Source organism: Bidens hawaiensis, unplaced genomic scaffold (assembly GCF_021521415.1).
Source record: "Bidens hawaiensis isolate Kalapana, Puna unplaced genomic scaffold, B.hawaiensis_p1.1 tig00024293_1, whole genome shotgun sequence".
Classification (NCBI taxonomy): domain Eukaryota; kingdom Viridiplantae; phylum Streptophyta; class Magnoliopsida; order Asterales; family Asteraceae; genus Bidens; species Bidens hawaiensis.
The window spans coordinates 107,727-118,498 of record NW_027493830.1 but is presented as its reverse complement, the minus strand read 5'-3'; the positions used below and the strand labels follow the sequence as shown (position 1 = coordinate 118,498).

The following is a 10,772-nucleotide window of genomic DNA, read 5'->3' as shown; positions in this document are numbered from 1 at the left end:
AATCCTTAAGATAAGTGGCAGACGTGTCACACATATGGTTTATAACATTTTCATGTTATCTAAGGTTTATAACATTTTCATGTTATCTAAAGTCTTGGCATTTTCATGCCCGTACGTTTGGGACTTTCTCCAGATTTATCCCAAGCTTAGGCATTTTCATGTCTCTCAAGTAAAGGCCTAATCGCCAGTGAAAAGGCTTTATCGCCAGTACAAAGGCTTTGTCGCCAGTAAATGGGCTTTATTGCCAGGATTACCAAACTTTATTTTGACAGATCGAAGATCGAACAAATCGCTAAATGTAGAGATATTGCAAAGTTGTTTTTAACTTAGCAAAATTCCAGAAGGCATGATACCTAAAAAGATCAACAGTTGGGAACATCATATGTAAGCTAACTAGGTTTATAAATGATCTCCATAAAGGTACTCTTTACACTTAGTTTTATCACTCAATTCATATTTCAAGGTATGATCTTTTGGTTTGATTGTGATAATTCACACAAGGCATAAGGATATATCATCCTTAAGATATTTTATTTCAATTCTTAATAAGTCTTTTGAATATGTTTTCTAATAATATATAATCTTTAAAATATTTTATGTTCAAGATATATGATCCTCAGGATATTTTAATAAAAAGTCTTAAAGATATATTTTTTGAAACTATAATCCTCAAAATATTCAAGAAGCATGTTTTCAGGATACATTATCCTCGTTGTAACTTATTTCAAGAAAATTAATATTCCAACTAAAACTTATAAGTTACTAAACACAATGCTTAAAGCCAAAAGATTATATTATTACTAATCATAAGTGCAGGAAATTAAAAAGACAACACCCGGGTTTCGTCTTGAAAAGCCAAGATCCCTCCACCCGAATATTGCCAGATGTCCAAAAGTCAAGATAACACGGGCTTCGTCTTGGAAAGTCAAGATCCCTCCACCCATGTATCCTAATATCCTAAGCATAATATTTTTCAAGGCAGGAAAGTAAAATTGTTCAAAAAACCATTACAACCTAGCATCAGACCAACAAACACAAACTCATAAAAAATTGGGCTCAAGCCTTTTCTTTACCGCTATCATCGCCCAATTGCACCTCGTCACCAACCGCCTTCACCGCAACCTTGACCGCCACAGCCTCCTCCGCAGCCTTCTCCACTCCACTCGAACCAGTGTCTTCCACATTCTCGCCGTTAAGCTCAGGCAAGACTCTCTCCCAAGCAGTCACATCCCAGAAAGGAGTCTCCAGTCCCGCATCTTTTGCCTCCTTAGCCATCTTGAGCCGGGGCTGGAAAACTGAGATAACAGCCGACCTCTTCATCCCCTCGGTAACCTCTTGGATCTGCACAAGATGATCCGCCTCTTGGTGGATGAGCTCCTTCTTGGCTAGCGAGAGTTCCTGCTTCAAATCCTCGTTCTCTTTCGTCTTCTTGTCAAGAAGGCAGGTTTTGGCATTTGCGACCTTTGACATATCAGCTATGCAGGTGTTGGCCTCGAGGAGCTCATGATGGAGATCATTGAATTTGGAGGATAACAATCCTAGCCCCTGCACAAATCAAAGTATCCTCAGCATACATTATCTACAAGATATAAGGGTAAAACACGAAGACATACCTGATTGAATTCAAGATCACATGTCGGAGAGGAGTCGGAGGTATCCTGGGTCTTCCTCTTTTTTGAACTCTTGGCACGACTGCTTTCGGGTTTGGGCTAGGGAACATGAGCGGCTTCTTTCTTCCTGGTACTACGGGTAGAGACCATGCTGTCAATGTCGTCAAGAATAAAAACTGAAGCAAATTTTCCTATAAAAATACAGGTTAGTATCTCTAACCCTATAAAAATATTTACACTAACATTTTAGTGTTCCTTACCAGACATAACGGAGCTCGCGGACGGAAATGATTCTTAAAAGCCTGACTGGAAATAAAATGTCCTCTCTTCCTCGTCAATAAGAAAGAAAGAGGCAAGCTTATCTTCAGTTTCTTTGGTGGGAGGGGCAATCTCGAAGAACTTCAAAGCTGCAAAAAACAAAAATATCGGTTACAAAGATATCAACATATATCTTCAAGATAAAGTATCCTACTTTTGGAAACCCAGAGATAAGGAAGAGTATCAGGCTGTGGGAGAGAATCTCTCCTAACAAAGAAGAATTGACTCTTCCACTGGTCATAATTCTGGGTGTTTCTCAAAACGAGCGGAGTTCGGCCGGATTTGGTTTTTAGAAGATATCTTGAAGATCCGTGGCTGCGAAGATCATATACAGAAGCAAGCTCTGAAAGGGTAAAATCGAGGGCATGGCCAGCAATTAACCTCTCCAAAACGTACAAGGTCCTCCAAACCATGGGCATGGTTTGGGCAAAACTAAGACCGGTTCTGATAAAAAACTTGGTGGTAAAAGCGGGAAAGGGATAAGTAAAATCAATCTTGAATGGCAAAAAAGGAAAACAAATCTAGGTCTTAGAGACAAGGTTAGATAAGACGGCCGGATCGAAGGGTCGGAAAACGGCTCCCGGACGGAAGCAGCCTTGGGACTGTAAGCTTGCAATATCGTTGTTATCGAATGTGCATATCTCGTTCACGGGGTTGCCATGAAGATTTTGGGAAACGAAATCTTCAATACCAGAATCACGGAGCTTCGGACTCATGGTTTCCAGAAGATAAAGGAAAGAAAGAAAGAAGAGATTACCTGGATAGAAGAACAAGTGAGTGAAAATGTTATTTATCCAAATAATTATAAGATCGGCCTAGGGTTTACTCAAAGGACGGACGACTGACACGTGCATCAAGAATCCACCACGCATGCAAAGATTCAAAATTCAAAATTCAAAAATTTTACAGCTGTAAACCATATCTACAGCTGTTAAATTTGGGGACAATTGTTAGGGCTCGAATTTTCAGTATCCTCAGCAAACATTATATTCAGAACAAATTTAGGATGCGGTATCCTTCAAGGTAACAGGTATCCTATTTATGTTATATAACTAACACGTTGTCTGCTACTTTCCTTGTTTACCAGGTCAAAGACCGTTGCTGTGATCTCCCGAAGACTCGCACTTATTAGAGCGTGGCCGATAAGGAAAACGTGTTAGATTGAATATTGGATTCGGTCTCACATTTCCTAATTTATAGGCAATAGTTGTTAGACTCGTTTCATTATAAATAGAGCTACAAACTTTGATCAAAACACAAACTAGTACTCGCATTATAAATAGAGACTTACTAGTACTCGCATTCTCTGTAATCACGATCGATTTTCAGCTCCACGCTTGTAACCACTTTGTTATTAATAAATCGGTGGTGATAGTTTTCACCACCCGGAGTTTTTTTCTTGTTATCCTAAGGATAACAGGTTTTTTCCTCGTAACAAATCTCTGTGTTCATGCCATTTTTACAAGCACCTAGTCCCATTTTACTAATTTGGTTGTAAAATCGTGTTTGTCAATTCTTGACCAAAACACATACATCTATAGATTTTCATATATTATAACTGCTTAAACATTAATCAACAAGGCAACAACACAAAGAAGCAAACATAAAGATCGATTTCCATATACCGGAGTAAACCATACATGAAGAATCAAATAGGTTTCTTATTCTTGTACATTGTATGTAGACTTGGTAGTATTTTATAAGTATCGGCGCAAGTCGTTGTAGTTTTGTTCCTTAAAGAGATTTTTGTTTCTAGAGGGTTGTTCATAATCATGGTGAACTTGACCTTCTCTGTAAGATCAATATGATAACCATCAGGAACACTCCAATGGAAATACCAAATCAAATTGGCAATAAAGTATTCTAAATGAAACAAAGCCAAATCAGCACCCGGGCATATCCTTCTTCCCACACCAATAGGCATCATCTTGATCCCTTTGCTTCCGGCTATATCAAACACACAACCACTACCACCGTTCGAAAGAAACCTCTCCGGCTTGAACTCCATGGGATTATTCCAGACCTCTGGGTCCCACCCCATCTCAGCCACCATGAAATTGATGGTTGCACCCTTGGGAATTGTGTAGCCTTGCATCTCTACCTCCTCACTAACCCTATGGGGCAGCGCAATATGTGCCGGGGGTTGTCTCCTCAGTCCTTCTAAAACAACTGCTTTCAGATATGGGATTTTCTGTATGTTCTCTTCGTTTATAACTGATTCTAGCTCAACACCTGGTGTCGAGAGAGGCGGTGGTGGTCCGACGACTGCAACAATTTCATCATACAGCTTACACTGAATTTCAGAATGCTTCACGAGATTCCCCATGATCCATTGTAGAGCACTAGAGGTGGTTTCGCTGGAAACGACAAGGAACTCTCTGCACATGCTCACCATCTCCTTTTGGGTGAGCTTTCTACCGTTTTTGTTTGCAGCATCTTCATTAGGAAGTAGTAACTTCACAAGTGTATCAATGTATGTAACCAGTTTTTCTTTGTCTCGTACTGATGGGACTTGAGATCTAGCTACTTCTGTTCGTGACTTGATGAGAGAAATGAGTAGTTGCTTTTGATCATTGCGCAATTGATCGAACTTCTTCCACCAGTTTCTAAACAACGTTTTCGTCAACCATCTAGACACAAGGAACACATTAAAAATCATGGAGCTGCACAAAGAGAGTAAACCATTTTCTACGCACGCGATGTCACGAACATGGCGGTCGTCAAGCTTCTCCCCAAAGCACATCACTAATGACAGGCATAACATGGCTAACTCGAAATGGTCATCCACCTTGACTGTTCCCACAGTCTCTTGTTGCTTTTGGAACCGATCAGTCATGGTATGGAGAAATTAGAGGCAAGATTGTGACGGTATACCCTCCAGGTGGGGCCGTATGTGGCAGAAGAGATGCCGCCTATACGCCAAGTTTTAGGGCGGTCGGAGAAGGTGGTGGCTTTCTGGATGAGGATTTGGTGGGTCAGAGAATGGCTGCCCACAAATACTGAAGCATGAGAACCGATATTAAGGGTTAGCAGTGGTCCGTATTTCGCCTTGAGACCTCTGACGATGAACGGGAGATTCAGGGGGGAATTGGATAGAAGTAGGAGGTTGGAGGAAAAGAACAACGGCCCAGGGGGAAGCTTCTTGCTGTCTCTCCTACGAAACGCGAGACATAAGATGATGGTTGCTAGGCCGATGGAAGCGATAATAACTAGCCAGGCCTCCATAATCTGATGCTTCCTGATTTGATTTGTTGAGACACGCATATAAAAACATACAGGAGGTTTGAGACTTAAATACATAATGGGAAAATGCGAAGAGACATAAGATGATGGTTGCTAGGCCGATGGAAGCGATAATAACTAGCCAGGCCTCCATAATCTGATGCTTCCTGATTTGATTTGTTGAGACACGCATATAAAAACATACAGGAGGTTTGAGACTTAAATACATAATGGGAAAATGCGAAATGACCTTTTTATAATATTTAACAAATGTTGTAGATATTTTGTAAAAGATTTCCCATAACAATCCCATGAATAGTCGATTCTCTCAAAATAAACATAATAAACATTTACTTTTCAATTCATTTTCAAATTAAACATGAACTTTTAGCGCATGCACCATCTCTCTTGGGTTCGTCGGATCCACAGGATATGCGCAACTAGCAGAATGCCACCTCTAGTTTCCCAAGTGCGTATTCTCATGTCTTTTGAACCTCCAACGACGAAGACGATGTCCATGTAGCACCAAATGTTATAAAGTTTTCACCCAGCTCCGTGCATTTGTCTTGGCGGTGAGTATTTACGATTTTAGCCTTTAATGATTTAAGTTACGTACATGCTTGCTTATTTACTTTACTTCTAATAATTTAGTTTTCGTAGGTTAGATAAGGATATTTTTATATTAAAAAGGTTGCCTTTGCGTTTTATATAAAATAAAGCTTACCAATGCTAGAGTCTAGAGATGATTAGATGTAGCAATGATGGGAAAGAGTCGAAGAAGATATGTGCGAATGGGGAGGATGACCACTGAATTTTAGGGTCGAGAGAAATATGTGATGGGAATAAATAGGATTAGGGTTATGATTGTTATTTTGTAGTATCTTTTTTCTTTTACCAATTTATACTTTTCACCCTTATGTTTAAAGTTTTATTAAATTTGACTTTAAACTTTTTCTAATATGTATAGTATTTTATTATTTTTATAGAATATATATAGAGTTTATATTTACTTATTATTTCCATCTCGCTTCACCTATAGACACGGTTTCGTTCTTTTAAACTTTGGTTATGACTTATGACAAAGATGGGGTATTGAAGAGGTAGGTCCCAGCAGAGCCCAGTTGGACCCGCAAGACTCACCTTGAATAGGGACGTCTGCGCAATGACCAACTGCTCCAGCAGGACCCACCATGCTCAGAGAACCTTACGCGCAGTACGCCAGCTGTACCCGCAGGGAAAGCCTCCCAATGGTGAAGTACCCCGCCTGTTCCCGCAGCTGCGGATACAAGTCATCAGGGAAGGCTACCCGCACTAACAGCAAGGCTACACGCACAAGGCATTCGCTACTTCAGTAGTCACATGAAGGAATGAGCAAGGCGGGAATACTCCCGCCTAAATGAGCCAGTCCGTATGCTTCTGGAAGGTCTTTCGTACTATACCTACTAAGGTATGGGCGGAACAGACAATTTGACCAGAGCAGCCCATGAACCAATCACAGGGTGACAGCTCACCGACAACAATACGAGGAGGAGCACCCTCTAGTACTGTTTGTCACTATTAGCCGCTGCCTACTCACCAACCCTTACGATGGGACGTGCGCAGCCTACAGTTGGTGGAACAGTGCGTAGCCGGCAGTAAAGGAACAGTATACAGCCGACCTTTACTGTTGGCCGTAGCCTATCCACCAACCAGCATGGCCTGTGCGTAGTCCACTGTTGGTGGAACAGGAATACTATTCAGCCGGCTGTACCTTCTAGGAAACCTACCTTCGGCTATAAATACTCCAACACCTTGGAATGGTAAGAACATCATCTGATATCTCAATCTTATCTAGCAATCTCTTAATATACACTTATATTCAGAGCAATCTAGTCTGATTCTCACGCCGGAGGGTGGTCACAAGGAGGAACCCCCCCCCTTCTCAGTGACGAGCTTACGGTGTCTGTTTTGCAGGTCCCCTGAAGAACAACCTTCTCTGCTAGACCTCATCCTCGTGGGAAGCATTACTTAACCCCCAGATTATCTATAATCTGCCCAGGGATCACTTAGTGTTTCTTCATTGGCGCCATCCGTGCATAAAAGCTAGAACGAATTCTTAGTTTTTTCAAAGTTTCTGAAGAAATGGTTAACGTTACTCCGGTCCCAAGACCAGTAAGTGACCAAGAAACCCCGGTGACCACAACCCCAGTAACTGGGAACACCGGCGGTTATACAAATCTTACGAACACTACCCCGGCTACCCAAGCCGGGGCAAGTGCAGTAAATATTCTACTGGGGTTCACTGATGCCCAGTTGGAAAAACGAACGAGGGTCCCTCGCCAAACACTAGATCAAGTGAAGGCGTGGGCCGAAGCACGTCAGAGAGAGTTCCAAGCTGAATTGGATGAACGCCTGCGTTCAGTTCAACAGGCTGACGAATTCGGCAGTACTCGCCAACATCTCAATATGAACAGTGAATGCGAGTACTCAGACAACGAGAGGGAAGAATCCGATACCGACGCAAACCCTCGCCATAAGGCGAAAGGGAAGCGTAAGGAAACGGACTTCCAATCGAAAAGGAATTTTGGGGAAGCTTTTAAACCAACAAATGCGGAGAGAAACCCGCGTGACTTCTCCAAAACCTTTAGACCAACTGCTACAAATGCAGGAAAGTCAAAGTTCGCAAGGGACATTGCGGAAGCAATCGCCCCGAGAAGTGCCAAACAAATGTCCAACATTGGCACTTATGATGGTCTGTCCGACTCAGACGACCACTTGAACAGATTCATTGCGGGGGCAACCGTCAGTAATTGGACGGAACCCACGTGGTGTTATATGTTCCAGATGACTCTGGTTGGAGCGGCCAGGGCATGGTTCGATCGTTTGCCGGTCCACCACATTTATGATTGGGCGGACTTTCAGAATAAGTTCAGCCAGCACTTCAGCCAGCAGAGGAAATATACTGAAGAACAGTGGACGATCCTCAACTGCGTTAGAGAGGAGGATGAATCTTTACTAGACTTCATCACCCGCTTCAACTCCAAAAAGCTAAGTCTCGGCAACATAAGTGAAGATCTTGTTCGCGCCGCTTTCATCCAAGGCGCCGAATACCCAGAGCTTATCCGCACATTGACGGGTAAGGATGGCATGCCATCAACATGGGATGCCATCATGACGGCGGCAAAGCGCTTTGCCGAGACGGAGAAGCAACTGGGAAGGGATCTTCCCCAGAGTACACACCTCTACACGCAGAGGACAAGAGAGAACAATGTTCGGATCGCCCGGCAGAACAAAAAGAGGAAGCTAGGTATCTGGCAGTCAAGGGTAAACTTTGACACCTCATCCAGCTCTCACCCTCTTGTTGGCGGAAGAAATCACACACACCCTTCAAGCCAAAAGCACCGGTGGACGCCACTTACCAAAAGCGTCATGGAGATATTTGCCACTGAAAAGCTACCATGGCCAAAAGCTCCAATGATCCGGCAACGACCTAATGCAGATCAGAGTAAATCCTGTGACTTCCACGGGACAAAAGGTCATAGTACGGAAGAGTGTACATCCTTGAAGGATATTATTGAAGCATTCGTCAAGGATGGAAGACTGGCACACCTGGTGGCATCAATCAAGAAGGGAGGAAGGAACGATAACCGGTACCGAGGCAACGGACGAAAGCCCGTTGACATCAGCATCAACATGGTTCAGGGTAAGATCAGAGGAAGAAAAAGGCGAACGACAGAACCATGTGCGTGGAAGGAAGCTGAAGTGCGCTTCCCGCGAGTGCCAGGAGGACCCAGCAAAGAAGGCCCTATCGTCATCAAAAGCCAGCTGGGGCACTACATCACTTCTCGCACTCTTGCTGACAACGGCGCCTCGTCAACGGTGATGTACAGGCAGTTCTTCGACAAGCTAGATGACGAAGACAAGGAACGCCTGGAAACGATCTGCGCCTCGATGGAAGGGTTTGATGGCAGCACAAACACCCCCTGGGTATCCTATCTTTCCCCGTCACTCTTACGAATGAGAAACACTCCCGCACAGATGATGTGGACTTTGTCGTGATGAGGAAGCCACAACACACATACGACATCCTCTTCGGGAGAGACGGGATGGCAAGATTCAACGCCGTGGTATCCTCAGTCCACGGCATGATGGGATGGCCAACAGCTGAGGGTGTAGCGATGATCACCGGCATTCCCCAGGTATGCATCGCATCTGTCTCATCTAAACCCAAACCAAAGATGGCTAAACCAACCATCACCGAAGCCGAAAGATGGGCCTTCAACGGCAAGTACCCTGACCAGGCCGTCACCATTGGCCCAACAATTGTTGATCCCACACGCACCTTACTCAAGCGCTTATTACAAAAAAACGCTGACATCTTCGCGTGGACACCAGCTGACATGACTGGTGTACCCCGAAGTAAGGCAGAGCATAGGCTCAAATGCGATCCGGCTGCTACGCCGATCGTACAAAAGCGCAGAGTAATGGGGCCAGAACAAACTAACACGTGTAGAACCCAAGTCAAGGAACTCCTTGACGCAGGCATCGTACGCGTTAGTAGATATCAAACTTGGGTTGCAAATCCCGTTATGGTACCGAAGAATAACAAACAATGGCGCATGTGCATAGATTTCAAGGACTTGAACAAAGCATGCCCCAAAGATTGTTATCCTTTACCCGAAATTGATCTTAAGGTGGACTCGTTGGCACCGTTCCGCCTTAAATGCTTCCTGGACGCGTATAAGGGGTACCATCAAATCCACATGGCTGTTGATGATCAGGACAAAACCGCTTTTCGGACGCCCGATGGCACATTTTGTTACCAAATGATGCCATTCGGACTTAAGAATGCCGGGTCCACATACCAACGCCTTATGGACAACCAGTTTCATGCCCAAATTGGGAGGAACTTGGAAGTCTACATGGATGACTTGGTCATCAAAAGCCCTGACCCAGAAGCGATGTTGAAAGACATCGAAGAGACTTTCAACATGCTCAGGAAGATAAACATGAAGCTCAACCCGAGCAAGTGTGCCTTTGGAATGGAAGAAGGGAAGTTCTTGGGGGTCATCGTCACTAAAGATGGCTTTAAAGCGAACCCTGAAAAGGTCGAAGCCATTATCAAAATGGAATCACCTACTACCATCAAACAGGCTCAGACACTGAATGGACGACTAGTGGCACTTAATCGCTTTTTGGCAAACCACGCAGAAAAGTCGTTTCCCTTCGTGTCAACGTTGAGAAACTGTTTAAAGAAAACGCACTTCCGCTGGACACCAGAAGCGGAAGCAGCTTTTCAGGAGATTCGGTCACGCTTGATCGAACTCCCAACGCTCACAGCACCAAAAGCGGGAGAGGAGTTAATCCTATACCTTTCCGCAACAGATAGAGCAACCGGGGCAGTCCTGCTAGTAGAGCGAAAAGGCATCCAGATGCCAATCTATTATGTCAGTCGTATCCTAACAGACGTAGAAACCCGGTACTCTACCCTCGAAGAATTAGTCTTAGCACTTATACACGCTTCACGCAGGTTAAGACGATATTTCCAGGGTCACCCAATCACCATTCTCTCTAACTTCAAACTTGCAAACGTTCTAGGCAAACCCGAGTTATCGGGACGCCTAGCCAAATGGGCAATTGAGT

The 10,772-nt window shown here is 43.8% G+C and overlaps 1 pseudogene; it reads right to left on the bottom strand.

The window, feature by feature from the left end:
* Positions 1-3,576: 3,576 nt before the first annotated feature.
* LOC143569032 (cytochrome P450 89A2 pseudogene) lies at positions 3,577-5,153 on the bottom strand (annotated as a pseudogene).
* Between the last annotated feature and the right edge of the window lie 5,619 nt (positions 5,154-10,772).